The sequence below is a fragment of the Cololabis saira genome, chromosome 23 (genome assembly GCF_033807715.1).
Source record: "Cololabis saira isolate AMF1-May2022 chromosome 23, fColSai1.1, whole genome shotgun sequence".
Lineage (NCBI taxonomy): Eukaryota > Metazoa > Chordata > Actinopteri > Beloniformes > Belonidae > Cololabis > Cololabis saira.
The window spans coordinates 8,142,181-8,162,134 of NC_084609.1; the positions used below are offsets into that span (position 1 = coordinate 8,142,181).

The 19,954-nt window shown below is 43.7% G+C and overlaps 1 protein-coding gene across 1 annotated transcript in view; it reads left to right on the plus strand.

The window, feature by feature from the left end:
- Window positions 1–12,869: 12,869 nt before the first annotated feature.
- dcn (decorin) overlaps window positions 12,870–19,954 on the plus strand; it is a 37,405-nt gene continuing 30,320 nt past the window's right edge. Inside the window, exon 1 of the mRNA XM_061714962.1 lies at window positions 12,870–13,084. The gene's annotated coding sequence lies outside the window, so the exon portion shown is untranslated. The remainder of the gene's footprint in view (window positions 13,085–19,954) is intronic.

Genomic DNA, 19,954 nt, shown 5'->3' on the forward strand with positions numbered 1-19,954 from the left:
CTATCCTCGTATTCAAAACTGAAATTCTCCGAATAAATATCTTCTATCATCTTTATTAGCAGTGATATTTTTCTTGCGAAAATATAATAGTAGTCAGTTAATAAAAATAAACAACCGTCTACAAAGAAATAAAATCGGCAAATTCATTCTAGAAAACTAAAAAAACTTCGAAAACTGCTCTCTTTGTGGAATAACGATGGATTTGTAGAAGAAATATATTATCGGATATGCTGCGATTCATGGCAAATATTTATGCCTTCCTTTTTAGTAAATTAACATTTCGTTTTTTTGCGTTGGAAACTTCTCGCGGGCCGCATGAAAATCTCTCTCGGGCCGCACATTTGACACCCCTGCTCTAGCTGAATGACTGTCAAATAAATCTTTATTTGTTTAGCGCTTTAATACAAATAAAAATGCAACGCAAAGCGCTTTACATAAAACATAAAACGTAACAATTGTTGTGTTTTGGATATGAAGAATTTCTGCGTTAGACAGCTGAAACCTTCAGGACTGTTCTCGTATTTGCAGAAAGAAAAGCCTGCTGAATGCTCGTTTAACCAAACCTGGGTTTGATTTCTGCCAAGCCTGTAAACGGGGCACATCAAGGTGCACCGACTCTCTAAATGAAACATAATTTCAGCTCATTACGGGGAAGCGGCGTTAGCTGCTGAAGCGACCACAAGCGGCGTGCCGAGCTTCCTCTGGTATGTGAGAACATGACGAGAAGCTTTGTGGTCGCGAGCGCCGGCAGGTTGAGGATCGTTTGGGTTTCTCCGGGAATCCAGGTGGACTACGACCACCAACCCTTCCTGCTATCTCCCAGGTCTTCACAGACTATGTTTACATGCAGTCAATAACCCTTTTCTAACTGGAATATTAGCAACAACCCGGTTGCTGATGGCCATGTAAACACCAATAACCAATAACCCCTTTGAATAACCGGAATTTGCTCATATTCCGGTTTTTAAAAACCCGAAAATGACCCCTGGGTTACTCCTTTTCTAACCCCTAACGGGATATCTACGGAAGAGTATTAGGGCCAGGCAGGAGAAGAATAAAAATAATATTTTAGAGGAGGAAGATTTTTTTTTCAATATGCACTTTGAGAAAAAAGTCGAAATGTCGAGAAAAAAGTCGAAATTTTGTGAATAAAGTTGAAATATTGATTTGAAACACATATCACACATATGCAGTTGCATAACTTCAGAAACGTACCCTTAACGTTCCACTCCAAGGATGTAAGTTAGTTAGTTAGTTAGTTACAGCTGCTGCTGCAGAGCTGTCAGTTGCTCTGCTAACTGGATTTGATGGACCAGAGGAAATATTGCGACTTTATTCACAAAATTGTATTTCAACTTTATTCTCGAAATTTCAACTTTATTCACGAAATTTCGACTTTATTCTTGAAATTGTATTTCAACGTTAATCTTGACATTTCAACTTTTTTCTCAAAATTGTATTTCAACGTTAATCTCGACATTTTGACTTTTTTCTCGACATTTTGACTTTTTTCTCGAAGTGCACAATAAAAAAAAATCTTCCCCTCTCAAACATTTTTTCTCCTGCCTGGCCCTAATACTCTTCCGTAGATATCTCCATCAAAAGGAACAGGAATTTGTTTTCTGCGCATGTTCTTTTCGCAAGGAATCTTGTTCTTTTGAGTCCAGGAAGTTCTTATAAACATGGAGAAACACAAGACCAGGAGGAGACGAATCACTTCATAAATGTAATGAAAGATATGAACATTTGGGCATTTGTAGACGGTAGAAAGTACCGGGATAGCGAGATTTACAAAAAGGTGAGCGAAAAGTTGCACGAAGCAGGATTTGTACGAACAGCAGACCAGATCAAGCTCCACTGGAAGACGCTGAAAAAGGCGGGCTACAGGGCCGAGAAACAAAACGACTTCTACTGGGCTGTTCATTATCCGCCGTGCTGCTGTTATTGTTGTTGTTTTGGATTTGGATACAGAAAGAAGAAGTGGAAATGACGGGAATTGCGTCATGACGTTCTCCATGCGTCGCTGGTTTGATCCAGATATCCCAAATGATTAATTACCATGTATACAGGGATAACCCTGTTTGCTCACGCATGGAAACAGATTATTCCCAATGTTTCAGTAACGGGAATATTGACCTTAACCCCAATTTTGACTGCATGTAAATGTAGTCACTGATACCCTCAAGGCCCCCGCCTCCTTTCCTTCACTCTTTAAGCCCACAAGATTTGGAGCCAATTCAACAACAATTGTCTCGTGAATTAAAAACCCAAATCATCCGTCTCGGTCACTCGTTTCTTTTGCTGCCGTCAGTTTTAAACCCGTCAGCATTTTTCTGTATTTACGCTTTCGCCACTGAATGACTCTTCCGTCGGCGCCAAAACCAGCGAGCAGGGACTTGATTAGCTGACGGGGCAAAAACGTTTTTTTCTTTTTCATGAATTGGAAAAGCTGTCCAAGGGGCTTACACACAGTAAAAATGATTTTCCTACTAATACTCATAAAGGTGAGCCGTTTAAACAAGTCGTTCATTTCAACGTCCCCGGAGGCGACGAAACTCTTTGTCTGTCAAACCTTTCACTTAGGAACAACTCCCATAACTGCCCTTTCCATCAGCTTAATGTTTTATCATTGACTTCCTCGCATTATTTCACATTAACAAACAAATACACTACTAATACTAAGTGGTGCAGTGGAGTTTGTTTAGCCTGCAGATCTGTTGGTAGGTTGATCAGGGAGATGCAGGACGGTCAGACCCTTGAGCAAGTCCATGCAGGCCGGCAAACCCGCTGCACCAACATGTGTCTGGTGGGTTTTTCTTTCCTGCTAAATGTTCAAACATCACCCACTCGGGGTCTCTCTGGGGACCCCTACAGTTCTGATTTAGTTTGGCAACGTCACAAATAAAAGTCACATCCTCAGTCTGTGGATGTGGTTTTATTCAGAAGCTAAATCCCAGCATAAAGCGAGCGAAGCCTCCAGATCCACCAGAGAACAGGAGTTAAGAAGTAAAAGATTACTCAAAAAATAGTAAAAGCTTACTAAAAAAGACGTAAAAGTTTACAAAAAAGTAAAAGTTTACAAAAAAGTAAAAGTTTACTAAAAAAGACATAAAAGTTTACAAAAAAGTAAAAGTTTAATACAAAAGGAAGTAAAAGTTTACTAAAAAAGACGTAAAAGTTTACAAAAAAGTAAAAGTTAACTACAAAACGAAGTAAAAGTTTACTAAAAGAGGAAGTAAAAGTTTACTACAAAAGAAAGGAAAAGTTGTGAAAAGACACACTGGCTTGTTCACCTGAATGCTGGCTCTGTAGTTTTTGGGGTTAGGTAGCGGTAGCTTAGCTCAGACTGCGATCAGATCTCAAGATTTGGGTCGATTGCTGTTCGTGTTTTGGTCGGCTCCGTGCCGGTTTCGTGTTTTGTTTGTGGTTTTTTTGTTGCAGATTTCTGTATGTGTATGCATATGTATGCGTATATATATGTATATATATTAAATATAGTAATAATGCACATATATATGCCTTTGGTTTCTACCGTCATGGTATCAATCATTAATAAGTGTGCAGACAAGGCAAAAAAAAAAAAAAAAAAAAGGAAGGAAAAGTTTATTGGAAAAAGGAAGTAAAAGTTTACTAAAAAAAGGAAATAAAAGTTTACTAAAAGAGGAAGTAAAAGTTTACAAAAAAGTAAGTTTACTACAAAAAGAAGTAAAAGTTTTACAAAAAAGGAAGTAAAAGTTTAATATAAAATGAAGTCAAAGTTTACTACAAAAGGAAGTAAAAGTTTATTAAAACAGGAAGTAAAAGTTTATTAAAACAGGAAGTAAAAGTTTACTAAGAAAGAAGTAAAAGTTTACCAAAAAGTAAAAGTTTACAAAAAAGTAAAAGTTTACAAAAAAAGCAAAAGTTTACAAAAAAAAGAAAAAGTTTACTAAAGAAGTAAAAATGTACTACAAAAGGAATTCAAAGTTTACAAAAAAAAGGACGTAAAGTTTACTAAAAAAGGACGTAAAAGTTTACTACTAACGACAGGGTGTAAAACTTTCTCCTGTTATCCCCAAAACCAACAATCACAGAGACACAACGCATCAATTCAAGTAACTACGTTAATAATTACTATTTCTTAACCTCACAAGTCCTACACTTCCACAAGAAGAAGAAGATCACAAAGTCCCAGATCAGTTCTGGGGTAACCAGGTCCTCTGTATCAGGGGTCCCAGTCTTCCCATCACAAGTCTATAAAGTATTCAAAATATCTGGGGGGTCTAGTCTTTTCAATGTTGTTTTAACACAATGTCAAGAGGGAAAGATCAAAGTTACAGCATCAGAGGAGCGACTGTTGCTGCTCATCGTCCTTTCAGACATCATCAGATGTTCTGGAAGCAACATCTGAAGGAGACGACTGAGACTGAGCCCTGAGAACAAAACACCTGGAGACAAAGGCACCGAACTTCAATTACATTTTACTCTGATTTTGATCCCCCGTAAATATACCCTTCTTTGTTCTTCCTGATGGAGTCCCGCAGCTTTGAGATTCAAGGTTTCTCTCAAAGATCTGAAGAGGGACCACCTCTTTGATGGCCGTTTGTCATGAAAAATCGTTGCTTTGGATGCTTTTGTTGTCTGTGAGATGTTTTTGAACTCAAACTCCACTAAGACAGCAGAAGGAAGATGATGCTGTGAGGAGCTGAGAGGCCAGTCATCTAATCGTTCCGTGTTTCAGCACTCAACCTGCATCCTTTGGTATTTGGGAGGCAATAGAAAACAGACTTTCAGGGCTGTGAGTTAAAGATGAGCCGTTGCAACACACTTGGGGACCACACATGTGTGGTCTGACCTTTAACCTCTGCAGGGCAAGGGATTCAAGTTGAAAGAGGAAGAGCTTGGCAGGAAAGTACTGCTCATCTGTTATCAGTATCGGGTTTCTGTTTACGTCAGGGAATTAATCGGGATAGAAGTTCTAGTTAGAACATTTAGGCCGATTCATGGACCAAAATACAATAACATCGTAATGTTACTACTCTATAAAGAGCAAAATGCTTCCAAAGTTCCCAGTTGTACTACACATTCTGTATAAGAAGAACTGGACCACCCCTGGGGGACACGCCCACCTTATGTCAATCACAGCCATTTTAGCTTGACTGACTTTAAGCCAGTCCCAATCCCCCCCCCCACCCCTACTTTTCAGCCCTACCCCTAAATTTTGCGCGTTCCCGTGAGGGTAGTGGTGTCCCAATTCCTCTTTGCATCTAGGGGTAGTGCACATATCGAGGGGTAGTGTGTATCAATCTAGCCCTTCAGAGCGAGGGATTTCAGATGCTGACTTCGCGGCCGAGGGCCTGAGAAAATTTTTAAAAAAAAGATGGCAGACATTTCTTATTTTTTAGTGAATAAAACCAATATTTTGAGTTAGTTTTTGCATAAAAATGCGTTTTGATTCCATTTCTAGTGAGAAATATATATTTTACTTTCATAATATTCACTCAGTGAATGTACATAATCACTCGCTTGCCCGTTGTTGCAAAGATCTCGCCAGAATAAAGGCTGATTTATGGTTCTGCGTTACACCAACGCAGTAGTGGGTTACGCGGCGATGCGCGCCCTACACCGTACCCTACGCCGTACCCTACGCCGTACCCTACGCCGTACCCTACGCCGTACCCTACGCCGTAGGCTCTGCGTCGATTTAACGTGGAACCATAAATCACCTCCCGAGCCGGCAGGCTGTTCTCATTCCGAAAAAGTCGGAGCAAATTTCTTAACAGGCGTTATTTGGATAAACTGAGCCCAGGTTGGGGATCTTAATGGTTACTTTTACGCCTGAAAAAATATTAAAACTTAATAAAGTGGCATATTAACAGTGCTACAGCGGAAATTAAAACAGCTTCTAGCTCTCGGCTTCCTGACATGGTGTGACGTATGTTAAAACGTAACTACGCACTCGCTTACGTACCCGAACGTGAACCACGCAGTGATGAAGCAAGTGGTGTCCCAATCCCTAGGGAAGATTACAAGGGCCCGAAGGTGTGTGGCTTCATTTTTAGGGCTAGTGGTAGAAAGTAGGGGGTGTATTGGGATTGGCCCTTAGCTTATGCTAGCCTAAGATGCTAACTAATATTACTTTACATTCGTTCTTCCTCTTAAGAATTTCCAAGTTTTTCAAGTGTTTGGACACCTTTCGCTCGTGGCCTCCAGGATCTAAACCTCCAGGACCCGGACCAGGCAGCTGTTAGCTCGGTCCCTGGCTACAGGCTGCTAGCTGGTCAGTGGCCTTCAACCCCTGAACTTTCCAGGCCAACTGGGAGCCGGTCCTGGTGGCATCTTAGTACAAGTAACAGCACAAGTCCTGCTGCCTTTTAAGTAAAAGTACTTATGTTCTCTTGACTCTTAGTTAGCCTAAAGTTTTAGGCGCTAAGTTGCGCAAAATGAGGACAGCTAGCGACTACAATGTAGCTGTCACTCAAATTATACGTACAGTATTAAGATTCACCACATATTAATCTCCCGTCTGGAACACGGCATCGGCATCGGAGGCTCTGACCTGACAGACAGAAGTTTTTCTGTCTGCCTGGAGGGATCGGTATCCCCCTCTGATCCTCTCCCTTTGGGCGTTCCTCAAGGGTCTATTCTGGGGCCGATACTCTTTTCCCTGTACATGCTCAACATTTCCTTTCACTGCTATGCTGATGACACACACATTTACACGCCATTAAAACACAATGACTCCCACTCTTTAAAAAGTTTACTAGACTGTCTGGAGGACATCAAAGCCTGGACGGCTTTAAACTTTTCAAGTTTTAATGAAAATAAAACTGAGGTCCTAGTTTTTCGTCCCAGTGCTGCCTGTGACTCATCTGTGGATCTAGGACCCCTAGAATCACATGTCAAAGACAGTGCTCAAAACTTTGGTGTAGTTTTGGACTCTAACTTTAAAATGGAGAAACAAATAAACTCACTTGGAAGATCTATTTTTTCCAGTTAAGGCTTTTATCCGAGGTGGGAGCGCACACAGCAGCCCGTTGAGCGATAGCGCTGAAACGTCAGATTTTCAGATTATGAAGGTCAAGAATGAGATTAAATCATATTTAGGTAGAAACAACCTTTCATTAACTGTATTTGGCCTTCAATCTATTTTTGGCAGGTAAAAAGACCCATTTTCAGGGGAGAAATCAGATCCTGGCAGGCAATCACTTTTTGGCACGACACCTGCACGGCGTGTCCTGCACCGCGTAAAGATACATTTTTCAGTTAGTTTTTTTTTTTTAAATCCCAACCTTTGCATCTACGGTGGCGTGCACATCTTTCAAGCCCTGTTTTGTGCGCTAGCAAGCTTTATAAATGAGGCCCCAGGTCTTTTAAATGTCCATAGACCTTCTAGGGCTCTTAGGTCACCTGACCAACTCCGCCTAACAGTTCCCCCCTCCGCATTTGGCCACTAGCTATCTGGCTAACTGTGCTAACAGCTAGCTTTAAAGATGGCAGAGCTCTTTTTTAGATGTTAGTTTGGTATCATTATCTGAAACTGCGATGGACAGAGTTGATCGGAAATGAACCTAAACTGAGTTAGCATAGCTAGCTATTGGTAACGTAGATAAGGCCGTCAAGGCTTGTTCATTACGCCAACTTTTGGACTGACAGAGTGGGGGAGCCAATCCCGCAGCTTCAAAGCCCCTAACCAATAACAAAGAATAATGCATCTTAAGAAATGACCTATCCTAACTTTAAAGAGTTCCTAAAGCATATGAAGAAAAGAGCTTAGACATGATCCCGATCAGGCTGCAATTAAAAAGATGCAACAACATCTGTGCTTATTATCTTTAATCATACAGTCCCCACCACACGGGCAACAGTAAACTAGTCCGAGCTGTAATTTGAACCGTCTGCAGCCGCAAACATCCATTTTATTCTGAACAAATCAGTATTTTATTTCCAAAAAACCCTAAAGTTTGATGCATAAATCCAAAACGGTGACTGCATCATCTGTAATTACAGATACGGCCCGAATCGATGGAGTCTCGGTGACGTGGGGGGGAGGTGCTTCTAGAGGAACCTGCCAGAGTGGAGATCAGGGACATAAAAGCCGTGTTTCATCGTTTCCACTCAGAGCACCTGAACGACGGAGCAGATCGGCGCTGAGCGACTCGCCAGCCGATGGAAACATCGCGTCACGCAGAAGTTAAACTCCACATGACCTCACTGGAGCAGCGAGACGCTGATGCTGACGGTCCGGCCTGATCAGGTCCAGCAGGGTCCAGGTTCTGCACTAAAGCTAGGTGTCGGTGCAGCAGCTGGAGCTCTGGAGGTTTTTAACAGTCGAGACTGAAATCCTCGCTCGCCTACCAACATCTGGCTTTCCCCTCGGCCTCAGATGACCCCGCAGCCGTCTCTGGTGTTTATTTATCTGCTCGCTGAAGCGTGGACGCTCTCTGCTGAGCTTCAGAAGCGCTAAACGCTGCAGCGACTGGAGTCCGGAAGCTCTAGAACCGGGCAGAAACCCCAAACCCAGCTGGAACATGCCCTCCAAACCACAACATCACAACGGGCTATAGGATGATTACGGTCTCCAACGTGGTCACAGCTAACCGTCGACACCGCCGCCACAGAGCCGTCAATCAAAAACCAGACACACCCCCGACTATACGTTCATGTTCACGCCCTGTTGGGCTGATCCCGCCCTCCAGTGGTCCGTCGAACCTTTTCACCAGCTGGTTGGGAGGCTACGATTGCCCGTGGCTCCAGACTGACCTTGACCTTCTTTATTTGTTTGTTTTAACTTGTTGTTGTTATTATTATTATTATTATTATTATTATTATTATTATTATTATTATTATTATTATTATTATTATTATTGTCATTATTATTATTATTATTATCAACAACATTATTATTATTATTATTATTAATTATTATTGTAATTATAATAATAATAATATTATTATTATTATTATCAAAATTATTATTATTATTATTATTATTATTATTATTATTATTATTATTATTATTATTATTATTATTGTTGTTATTGTTTTTGCTGTTAGTTGACATGAGGTCATCGCCCGTCTGGATTCTGACTCTATTTGTGTTCTTTTGGGGATAAAATGTAAATATGGTGCGTGTGAAGGAGTTTCTAAAGGCTGCTCTCCGGCCAATCAGAGGCCTGCAGCCTGGTGGCGTTGCAGTTTCAGCCAGACTAGGCTCGGTTGGAACCGCGGCCCAGTAGGTGAGAAAAGGAGGTGCTAACCGGTACTAACTTGTACTAGCCGGTACTAACTGCTACTAACCGGTACTACTTGGTTCTAGCCGGTGCTAACTGGTACTGACCAGTACTGACCGGTACTAGTCTGTACGAACCGGAACTGACCGGTACTAGCCGGTACTAACCAGTACTAACTGGTACTGACCAGTACTAACCTGTACTGACCGGTAATACCTGGTACTGACCGGTACTAAGCGGTACTAGCTGGTACTAACTGGTACTAACTGGTACTGACCGGTACTAGCTGGTACTAGCTGGTACTAGCCGGTACTAACTGGTACTAGCCGCTGCTAACTGGTACTGACCGGTACTGACCGGTACTGACCAGTACTAACTGGTACTGACCGGTACTAGCCGGTACTAGCTGGTACTAGCCGGTACTAACTGGTACTAGCCGGTGCTAGCTGGTACTAACCTGTACTAACTGTTACTAATCGGTACTAACCAGTGCTAGCTGGTACTAGCTAGTACTAACCAGTAATAGCCTGTAATAACCGGTACTAGCCAGTACTTACCGGTGCTAACTGGTGCTAACCGGTACTAACCAGAACTAGCCGGTACTGATGGTACTGACTGGTACTGACCGGTACTAACTGGCACTAACTGGTACTAAATGTTACTAATTGGTACTAACCAGTGCTAACCAGTACTAACCGGTACTAACTGGTACCGATTCGGACTAGCTAGTAGTAGCCGGTACTAACCAGTACTGATCGGTACTGACCGGTATTAACCGGTACCAACTGGTACTAGCTGGTGCTAATCAGTACTGATCGGTACTAACCAGTACTAACTGGTACTAACTGGTACTAACCGGTGCTAACTGGTACTGACCAGTGCTAACTGGTACTTACTGGTACTAACCAGTGCTAACTGGTACTTACTGGTACTAACCAGTTCTAACCGGTACTAACTGGTACTAACCGGTACTAGACAGTACTAACCTGTACTAACCAGTACTAACCAGTTCTAACCGGTACTAACCGGTACTAACCAGTACTAACCTGTACTGACCGGTACCAACTGTTACTAACCGGTACCATCACCTAGTGGAAAACCCTTAAAACCGAGTGGAGCCGAGCCGGTCGGTACTGGTGACCTATAATGCCGTCATGGACTTACACGTGAGGCCCGTGGGCACTGAGTCGGAGCTGTTGGGTATTTTTGTGTTTTGTGCTTCTCTGACCTTTGCCCACGTCTGACGTCTTGAATGTTTTACACCGATGCAAACATTTTCTTTACTTCTGAACACTGAACTTGGGGACTGATTTGCCGCCACGACCAGACCAGACCAGACCAGACCAGAAAACTGCCAGAACATCTGCGTTGGTGGAGCTCTGCAGGCCTGCTGCTGATCAGTTCATCAGCGGGGGGATTTACTTCTGTTAATTATAGTGCAACGATGACAGAAAGTTATGTTTCGCTCGTATGAGGTTGTGTTCGCAGGATATTAACACCCATAACGATCAGATGTTCATGTTTTTACAGGAAAACATGTTTCCATTAAAAAAAGGTTCACTGTTGACATTCTTTACTGGAGAGAGTTGAGAAACAAACCAAACAGAGGAGGAAAATAGGAGTTTACCAACCTCCCACAGAGCCCCCCCCCCCCCCCCCCCCCCCCACTCTGGTTTATATCCAATAAGCCCAGTAGACCCGGATTCATTAAAGTGGCCTAAACAAACTTAGTCAAGATGGTGGAAAGAAGAAAGAAAGAAAGAAAGAAAGAAAGAAAGAAAGAAAGAAAGAAAGAAAGAAAGAAAGAAAGAAAGAAAGAAAGAAAGAAAGAAAGAAAGAAAGAAAGAAAGAAAGAAAGAAAGAAAGAAAGAAAGAAAGAAAGAAAGAAAGAAAGAAAGAAAAGTGAGCTGGAAGAGAACGGCATGAGGACGGTGTGTTTGTGTCGGTGAATTTGTTTTCCTTGATGGAAGGGTGAGTGAGTGAGTGAGGATGAATGAAGATGCCTGCGGCTGAATGAGGATGAACGGCATGAGGACAGTGTGTTTGTGAACTTGTCTTCCTTGGTGGAGGGATTGGTGCTGAGGCTGAATGTGGATGAATGAGGCTGAATGAGGATAAAAGAAGACGAATGAGGATGAATGAGGCTGAAACAGGATGAATGGGGCTGAATGAGGTTGAATGAGGCTGAATAAGGATGGACAGCATGAGGATGATGTTTGTGGACTTGTTTTCCTTGGTGGAGGGGTCAGTGCTGAGGGTGAATGAGGCTGAATTAGGATGAATGAGTTTGATTGAGGCTGAATGAGGATGAATCAGGATGAATAATGAAGAATGAGGATGAACGGCATGAGGATGGTGTTGTCCTTGGTGGAGGGGTCAGTGCTGAGGCTGAATGAGGATGAATGAGGATGAATGAAGATGAATGAGGTCGAAGGAGGCTGAATGAGGATGAACGGCATGAGGACGGTGTGTTTGTGTTTTTGAACTTGTCTTCCTTGGTGGAGGGGTCGGTGCTGAGGATGAATGAGGCTGAATGAGGATGAACGAAGACGGATGAGGATGAATGAGGTCGAAGGAGGCTGAATAAGGATGAACGGCATGAGGATGGTGTGTTTGTGGACTTCGTGGAGTGCTGTCAGTGCTGAGGTTGAATGAAGCTAAATGAGGATGAATTAGGTTGAATGAGGATGAATGAAGACGGATGAGGATGAATGAAGCTGAATCTAGACAAATGAGGATGAACGAGACTGAATGAGGATGAATGAGGCTGAATGAGGATGAATGAGGCTGAATGAGGATGAATGAAGACGGATGAGGATGAATGAAGCTGAATCTAGACAAATGAGGATGAACGAGACTGAATGAGGATGAATGAGGCTGAATGAGGATGAATGAGGCTGAATGAGGATGAATGAGGCTGAATGAGGATGAATGAAGATGAATTAGGTTGAATGAGGCTGGATGAGGATGAACGGCATGAGGAAGGTGTGTTTGTGTTTGTGAACTTCCTTGGTGAAGGGGTCGATGCTGAGGCTGAATGAGGATGAATGGGGATGAATGAGGATGAATGAGGTTGAATGAGGATGAATGAGGATGAATGAGGATGAATGAGGTTGAATGAGGATGAATGAGGCTGAATGAGGATGAATGAGGTTGAATGAGGATGAATGAGGCTGAATGAGGATGAATGAGGATGAATGAGGCTGAATGAGGATGAATGAGGCTGAATGAGGATGAATCAGGATGAATGAAGCTGAATCTAGACAAATGAGGATGGATGAGGATGAATGAAGCTGAATGAGGATTAATGATGAATGAGGATGAATGAGGATGAATCAGGATGAATCAGGATTGAATAAAGATGAACGCCTGAGCCTGAAACGCGTTTGCGAGCGGCGCTCCTCAGACCTATCATTACCAGATGTCAGAGTGACAGCGGCTGCCTCTTCCTCTGTTTTTCCTCCTCTCCTCTCTCCTTCCTTCTTCTTCTCTGTTTCCCTCTGCCCCCCCCCCCTCCTTCTCTCTTCCTCCCCTTTCCATTCCCAGCTGTTGTGCAGAGCAGGCGGCGAGGAACGAGGGAAGCTCTCCACCAATTGTCTCGGTCCTGAGAGGAGCTTGGCGGTCGGACCCCACCCTCCTCCTCCTCCTCTCTCTCTTTCTCTCTCTCTCTCTCCCTCGTCTCTTCCTCTCCGCTGCTTTTTTTCCTCCTCCCACTGTTGTGAGAGAGCACACCTGCCCTGATTTTGGACTCCAAGTTACCCCACAGGCCCCGTCAGCCTCTTCAGTCTCATCCCCAAAAACAACTTGACTTGGATTTTGGGAGTCAAGCTTCACCTCTCTCCGGCTTCCTCTACTCTCCGACCCGAGAACAGGTAGGTCCCCTCCTTTCAGTCCCCGGGACCGGAGGAGAAGGGTGTTTACCGCTCCAGCCTGCAGCCACATGTCTGCGTTTGTGCCGATCCGACTGTCTTTGCTCGTCTTTCTCCTGCTTTTTTCTGCCTCTCTTTCCTCCTTGTGTTGAAATGTTCCAGCTGTGCTCGCCAAGTCTTGTTCCCACAGTCCTCCTGGCTTTGTGATGAGGCAGCCCTGATCGGTCCGGTCTGCGGTGGAAAGGCTCGGGAAGGGGGTGTGGTGGTGGCCGGAGCCATTGTTTAGCCTCCAGAGAGGCTTGTCAGGACTCTCGGGCACCTCCGTTGAGAGATCTTTCATGAAAATGATGTGAAAAAGTGAACAAGCGTGAACTTTCCTAGTTTGTTTTTGTAACTTGTCTCTCGGGTTTTTCCAAATGTCAACTGAGAGCAGAGTTAAAAAACTGAAAAAGTTCGAGCCCGGTCTCGTTTCTGTCCACCGTGGCATCCACGATGTCATCCAGATCGCCGGGGGCGACGGGAAGCGGGAGTCTTTTGAAGGGAAGGCTGTACCTGGCAGCGCCGTTAATCCTGTAATGGTGCCGCTTCCTCCATCAAAGACGGGGTCCGCGGGCTTCCCGGCAACCCGCGGCGCCGCTCTCAGCTAACTCATTACATCCTTTTTTTGCCAGCGAGGAGAAAAAAAAACAAAAAAAAAAACAACAAAGCTCTAATGTGGCTCAGCTGCAGCGAGCGGAGAGTCGACCCCGAAACGAGGGAAAAACTGAGGCAATCTAAACACCATGAGGCCCAGAAGAGGCACAAGTACTACTCTCCGGAGCCCGACCCCAGCAGATGTTCAACATTTGAACGGGGTCGGCATTTTTTCCATCTGGACTTCGAAAAAAAGAAAGAAAGGCAGAAAGAAAAGCAAAAAAACAATGAAAGCGAGTGGACGTCCGCCACAAGACTTTCCTCCGGCAGGAAGTTCCACATCTCAGTCTCCGCGGCCAAAGTTTTACGGGTCAGACGGAGGAAGATAAAACCGGTGAGCGGCAAAGATGACAGGAAGGGAGGTGGAGATGGAAAGGGAGGAAAGGGAGAGAAGGTTGGCGGGTTTGGTCCACGTCTAGTGCGGCGTAGACCGTCGGCGGCCGCCGAGGCTCCTGGTGGAGCAGCTGGGATGTGGTTTAAGGGGAAGCTTCAAGAACCTGGGACGGTTACCCGACCTCATCCTTAACCGCCGGGGGCTCAGAGTTCTGATACTTTGACACTTGGGCCTGATCCGGCCCACATGTGGCGGTACTGGCAGGTGCCACCTGAGCCGGACGGGTCCCAAAGTCAACGGACGGGGCCAGACTTAGGTTTTGGCAGCCAGACGGGGCCCCAAAATTTAATAATCCGGTGATGGCACGCTCAACGGAAAATGTTGTGGAGGCCCAAATTATGGAGCTGGTGGTCGAGCCCCGAGGCCGGTTCTAGCGGAGGGCCGGTCGGAGCCCGGGTGGATCGGGTTTTGGGGGCGAGGAACGGGGATTAAACTGATTCGGTAAAGAATTTAAGCTCATCGTGGGGTAGGTTTAGGATTCAGAGACGAACCAACGTTTTTCGCTTCTGCACTTCGGTGCCCGTGATACCGGAGGTCTCCAGATGGGGGCAGCGTGCTGGAAAGTTCACGGTTGCAGGAGGATGTTTGAAACTGAAAGTATTAATTTAAAAAACGATAATTACTTGACGTTACCTGATAAAAGGACAAAAGCAGGATAAAAAACAACCAGGGGCCAGATTCACCAATATGTTCTTAAGAACGATCTTAAGAAATGTCTTAAGATCTAAAATTAAGAAGTTCATAAGAAAGTTCTTAAGTGAAATTCCTCAATATTTTCTTAAGAACCGTCTTAAGAACTGTAATTTCTTACGAATTTCTTATTTTTCCTACTTAAGAACTTCTTAAAATATGTCATTGCACGCGCCAACAAACAACATTTATACAGGTAGTTTGGTCTTAACCGTCAGTCACTCACTAAACATGGAGAAGGAGAAAAAGAGATGCAGGAACTTTTCAAGGTTATGGTGGATGAGATTAATGTGCGAAAAAAATACTATTGGGGAAAATTAATAATAATTAACTACCATGCTAACTAACATGCTAACAAACAGTTAACAGGCTCTTTGTGTAATTAATTACAAACTATATCCCCAAACTATGACCTACTAGTCTAAACTTGTCTAAAATGTGTTGAAAAAGGTGATATTAGAGTTTTACCTTTTCACAAAAGAAATTTTAAGACAGGTCAAGGTTGTCTTAAAGTTAAGAAAAAAGTCAAGAACAAATTTGAGAACTTTTATTTCAAGAATACCATTTATTCTTAAGTTTTTTCTTAAGAAGAAACTTAAGAAGAAAGTTGAGAAAATACTTAAGAACTTTTTTTGGAGAATATGACTTCTTCTCTTTTTTATTGTTAAGACTGAATTTAAGAAAAAAATGACACTTAAGAAAATTTTTTTTCTTAAGAATGTTTTGTGAATCCGGCCCCTGGTTAGCATCAGAGATGGTCCATCAGTACGATAAATCTGGCTTTGCCGACGCGAGAAACGCCAACATCCTGCGTCCGTCCATCCGTGCGGTTTGACACCGTCGGATCGGCGTTCGAAACGAATATTCGTAATTGCACCAGAACCCTCTAACCGGGTCCTTCCGACACCGGCGCCCCTGGTGTTCAACTCAATATCGCAATTGAGAACCGGCATCTCATTTCCAGCCAGAAACAGCGGAGGGATGGAGGGATGGAGGGATGGGGGGGTGCGGAGGGCGGAGGGCGGCACACGTGTTTTAGATGTCCCGCGGCCTTGTAAATACCTTCCAGTGATTCATCGCCGGCCCAGCAGACGCTCTGCAGAGGCGGACCCGGGCCCGGAGGAGCGTTACGGGAATAAAGCTCCTCCGAGCTCCAACGTTCAACAGAAAGTGGGGAGAAAGTGACAGAATAGAGAGAGCAGAAGAAGGACTTTCCCCCCCGCTGGGAGCTCTGCTTCCTGTCTGGGAGTCATTAGCGACGCCAGAGCCGGGCGGCGGCGGAGGGAATGCTGCTGGAGGAGGAGGAGGAGGTGTCATCTCCCAATCCTCCACAGCTACGCGACACTCGTGAAGAAGAGTTCCAGGAAAACGCTGTGTTTTATTTGCAGCGGATGAAAGTTTCACAGTTTCTAGAAAAAGTGCCTCGATGTGTCGGGAAAAGTTTGGATCCGAGCAGCGAAGGGCTGGAAAACCAGCCGTTTACCGCTCGGGCACGAGATGGGGTCGTGAATAAAAAAATCTGTCGTAGAAATATTCGTACGTGGAACCGCTACTTTTGTTCGGTGTGTTTGTTGTCGACTCGCCACTGCCCCCTGGTGGATGTGTTGGTTAGCAACCACATGAAATGATGCACAAAGTCGTGTAGACGACATCCGACATAACCGTTTCACCGTTTCTAGAAAAAGGGCCTCTATGTGTCGGAAAAGTTTGGATACGAGCAGCGGAGGGCTGGAAAAGTACAACAGAGGAGCATTTACCCGCCGTTTACCGCTCGAGGACGAGATCAGGGCGTGAATAAAAAGAATCTGTCGTAAAAGCACTCGTACGTGGAATCGCTGTCTTCTCTGAGCTAACGGCTGTTGACCGTTGTCGACTCGCCACTGCCCCCTGGTGGATGTGTTGCTTAACCACATGGAAATACAATGATGCACAAAGTCACGTAGATGGCAACCGACAAAACCGTGAAACACCTCTGCAGCGTCTTGTCGTCCTCCGTGTTTTTGTCATTTATTTACAATTCATCTGCTAAATAAAGCGAATAGACACGTTTTAGTGCATCGATCAAACATGTAAATACAGGTTTTAGAGGCTTTTTCCACAGAGAGATTTGATGTTTTCAGCAAGACATTGCTGAACGGGCCGACCACTGACCTGTTGCTGCCGTCAAGAGTTTCTTTGATTTGAGCGATTGATAGCTTCCTTTAAAAAATACTCTTTTTAAGAATAAAATAAGGTTTGGAAACCTTTTTTATTTCCATTTCCCAGCTGCCCCAGCTTCCTTGGAGTCGTCCACGTTGAAGTTAGCAGCCTCATTCCCCTTTTCCAACAAACCGGTTCCAGTGCTCCAGAGTTATTATCGTTCATGAAAACGAACGAAATAACGAAAACTAAAATTGAAAAAACAATTTCATTAACTGAACTAAATAAAAACGAAAATTAAAAGACAAAAACGATAACTAACTGAAACTATATTGCGTGTTTAGAAAACTAACTAAAACAAACTGAAATTATAGATATAATTTCCTCCGTTTTCGTCCCTGTCAATATAAGCCTCTTGGTCAATTTATTCCGCTCTGGCCGTTTATCTCCAACTGGCAGCTACGGCACCTGAACACCTCACGGTCCGTGACGTCAAAACTAAAACTAATAAAAACTCAACTAAAACTTAGCATTTTTGAAAATATAAAAACTAATAAAAACTAGCAACTCCACACTAAAAACGAATTAAAACGAATTGAATTGAAGGAGAAAAAGTCAAAACGAAATAAAACTAAACTAAAATGAAAAATTCAAAACTATTATAACCCAGTTCACAACTCGTTCAACTAGGAACCAGCTGAGAACCCGTTTGTTTTTCCACAGCTCGGGTGCTAAGAGGAGCCACGTCATTACGTCGCTGCAAACGTCAGTTACGTCTCTGCGTTTGCGTGAAAGTTGCAGCAACAACAACGTATCTGCTCTAACAGGACTTGGTCCACGTAGCTCCTCCGTGGACACATCTCTAAAAGACAGGTTGTCTCCTCCTCAGACCCATGATGCTTTGCTGCATCCAGATTAATTCTTATTTGAAAATGTCGCCAGTCTTGCTATTGGTCTTAATAACTCCCCCTCCCTCTGCTTACGTAAGCGGTTCTTTCCTCTAGTCCAGCTAAGAGTTGGTGCTACCTTGGAACCGTTTTTCTGGCCAGTTCTTTGTCAGTGGAAACAGAAAAAATCCAGTTCCAAACTCAACACTGGCCCAGAACCAGAACCAGAACCAGCCCTGGAACCGGTTTGGTGGAAAAGAGGTATCAGGTATCAGTGAATTCAAATATATAAATACTTTTGCGTTCCCTACATTATGCTACACAAGCGTCCAAAAACTCTGTGTTCATTCTCATCTTTCCATCTCTGATGGTTTTTCTTAATAAAACCCTGCGGTTGTATAATGTTTCTCGACAGTTTCTCTGGTTTATAATCAGTTAATCGGAGGCCGACCGTCTTCCAGTCCTCGAGCGATTAGCGCCGGTCCACTTCTCACGAGTAGAGCCCGTCTCGTTTCCATCCCAGCTTACATAAACCTCGACACGGCGCTGGCCGAGCTCCCGGGATGAAGCAACGCCGGCCCCAAACGCTTCCCCAGGAACTCTGTGAACTACGCTTTCATTTAAAGGATGCAGATGTTTGACTGTATGACAGAAGGCTCCGTGACATCATCTGCGTGGCTTTTATTTTAAGGATTCTAGACGACGGCAGGAACGATACCATCTGAAAAAGAGAGAAACTCAATGATCCTGCAGACTTTGATCGATCCGGCTGCCGTTGAACACGTGGGATTTTCCCATCAGCCATCTGGAGCCACATGTTTCATGTCTTTATGACGGACGTTCGGACCTTCAGTCTTCAAATGTCACCGTATAAACCACTTCTGCAGTTTAACTCCTTGATGTCTTTATCTATTTAACCTGTTGGTGAATATTAAAAAAAAATCTAAAAAATGGGTACAATAAATCAAAAAATTTAAAAATTAGCTATAATTCATAGAAGTAGGAAAAAAATATTAATTAGAATTGGGAGCGTTTTTAATTTCAATATATAATCAAAGCTGCAAGCAGCGATGAATGGGTCCTCGCACCCTTGTGCACGTTCAGGCGTGCTGCAGTGGAAGCGCTTGTATGATTTGCATGTAGATTCTTCAGGCCTGGACATTTAGCGGATGACACCATAACTCTATATCAAACCATTCAAAGGTTATGGCACAAAATAGGAACTATCAGATATCGACCAATCAGAAGAAGGGGCGGGGCTAATTCATGCCAATGAAGGTCAAGTACTCAAACCGAGTCAGATGACACCGCCCACGAGTCTTTATGTCAAACCATTCAAAAGTTATAGCAGAAAGTAGGAACTATCAAATATGGACCAATCAGATGAAGGGAGGGCGTGCATTTTGGTGTCTATCGTCGCCACGGTAACGCTTTTGACTGAGAAAAGTAATGAGCATCGTCGCAGGACGGAGACGCACATTTTGATGTATAACACACCTGGGTGCACGTGGCATAAAAATGGCATAAATTGCGCCAAAATTAATTCAAAATGGCCGACTTCCTGTTCGGTTTCGGCCATGGCGCCAAGAGACTTTTCTTTAAGTTGCGACATGATACAGGTGTGTACCAATTTTTGTGCATGTACTGTACGTCAAACCGTATTGTGGGGCTTTAGGCACAAAGTTTTCTAGGGGGCGCTGTTGAGCCATTAGGCCACGCCCACTAATGCAAACCATAAAATAGAAAATTTTTCGCCAGGCCTGGCTTGCGTGCAAAATTTGGTGACTTTTGGGGCACGTTTAGGGGAAAAAAAAGGCCCTGATTTCGTCGGAAGAAGGAAAAAAACAAGAAAAAAAAATTCTTACAGATACAATAGGGCCTTCGCACTGTCAGTGCTTGGGCCCTAATAAACACAATTATAAAAATTATTATTTTCTATGTGTTATTTCATAAATCAGCCGTCATGGGGTTACTTGAATTAAAAATATGTAAATTAGATTTGATTAGTTTTAGATAATACTTTGAGTTCCTGGGAAGGTTCCCTTGGGAGGTTCTATCAATGAGGTTCCA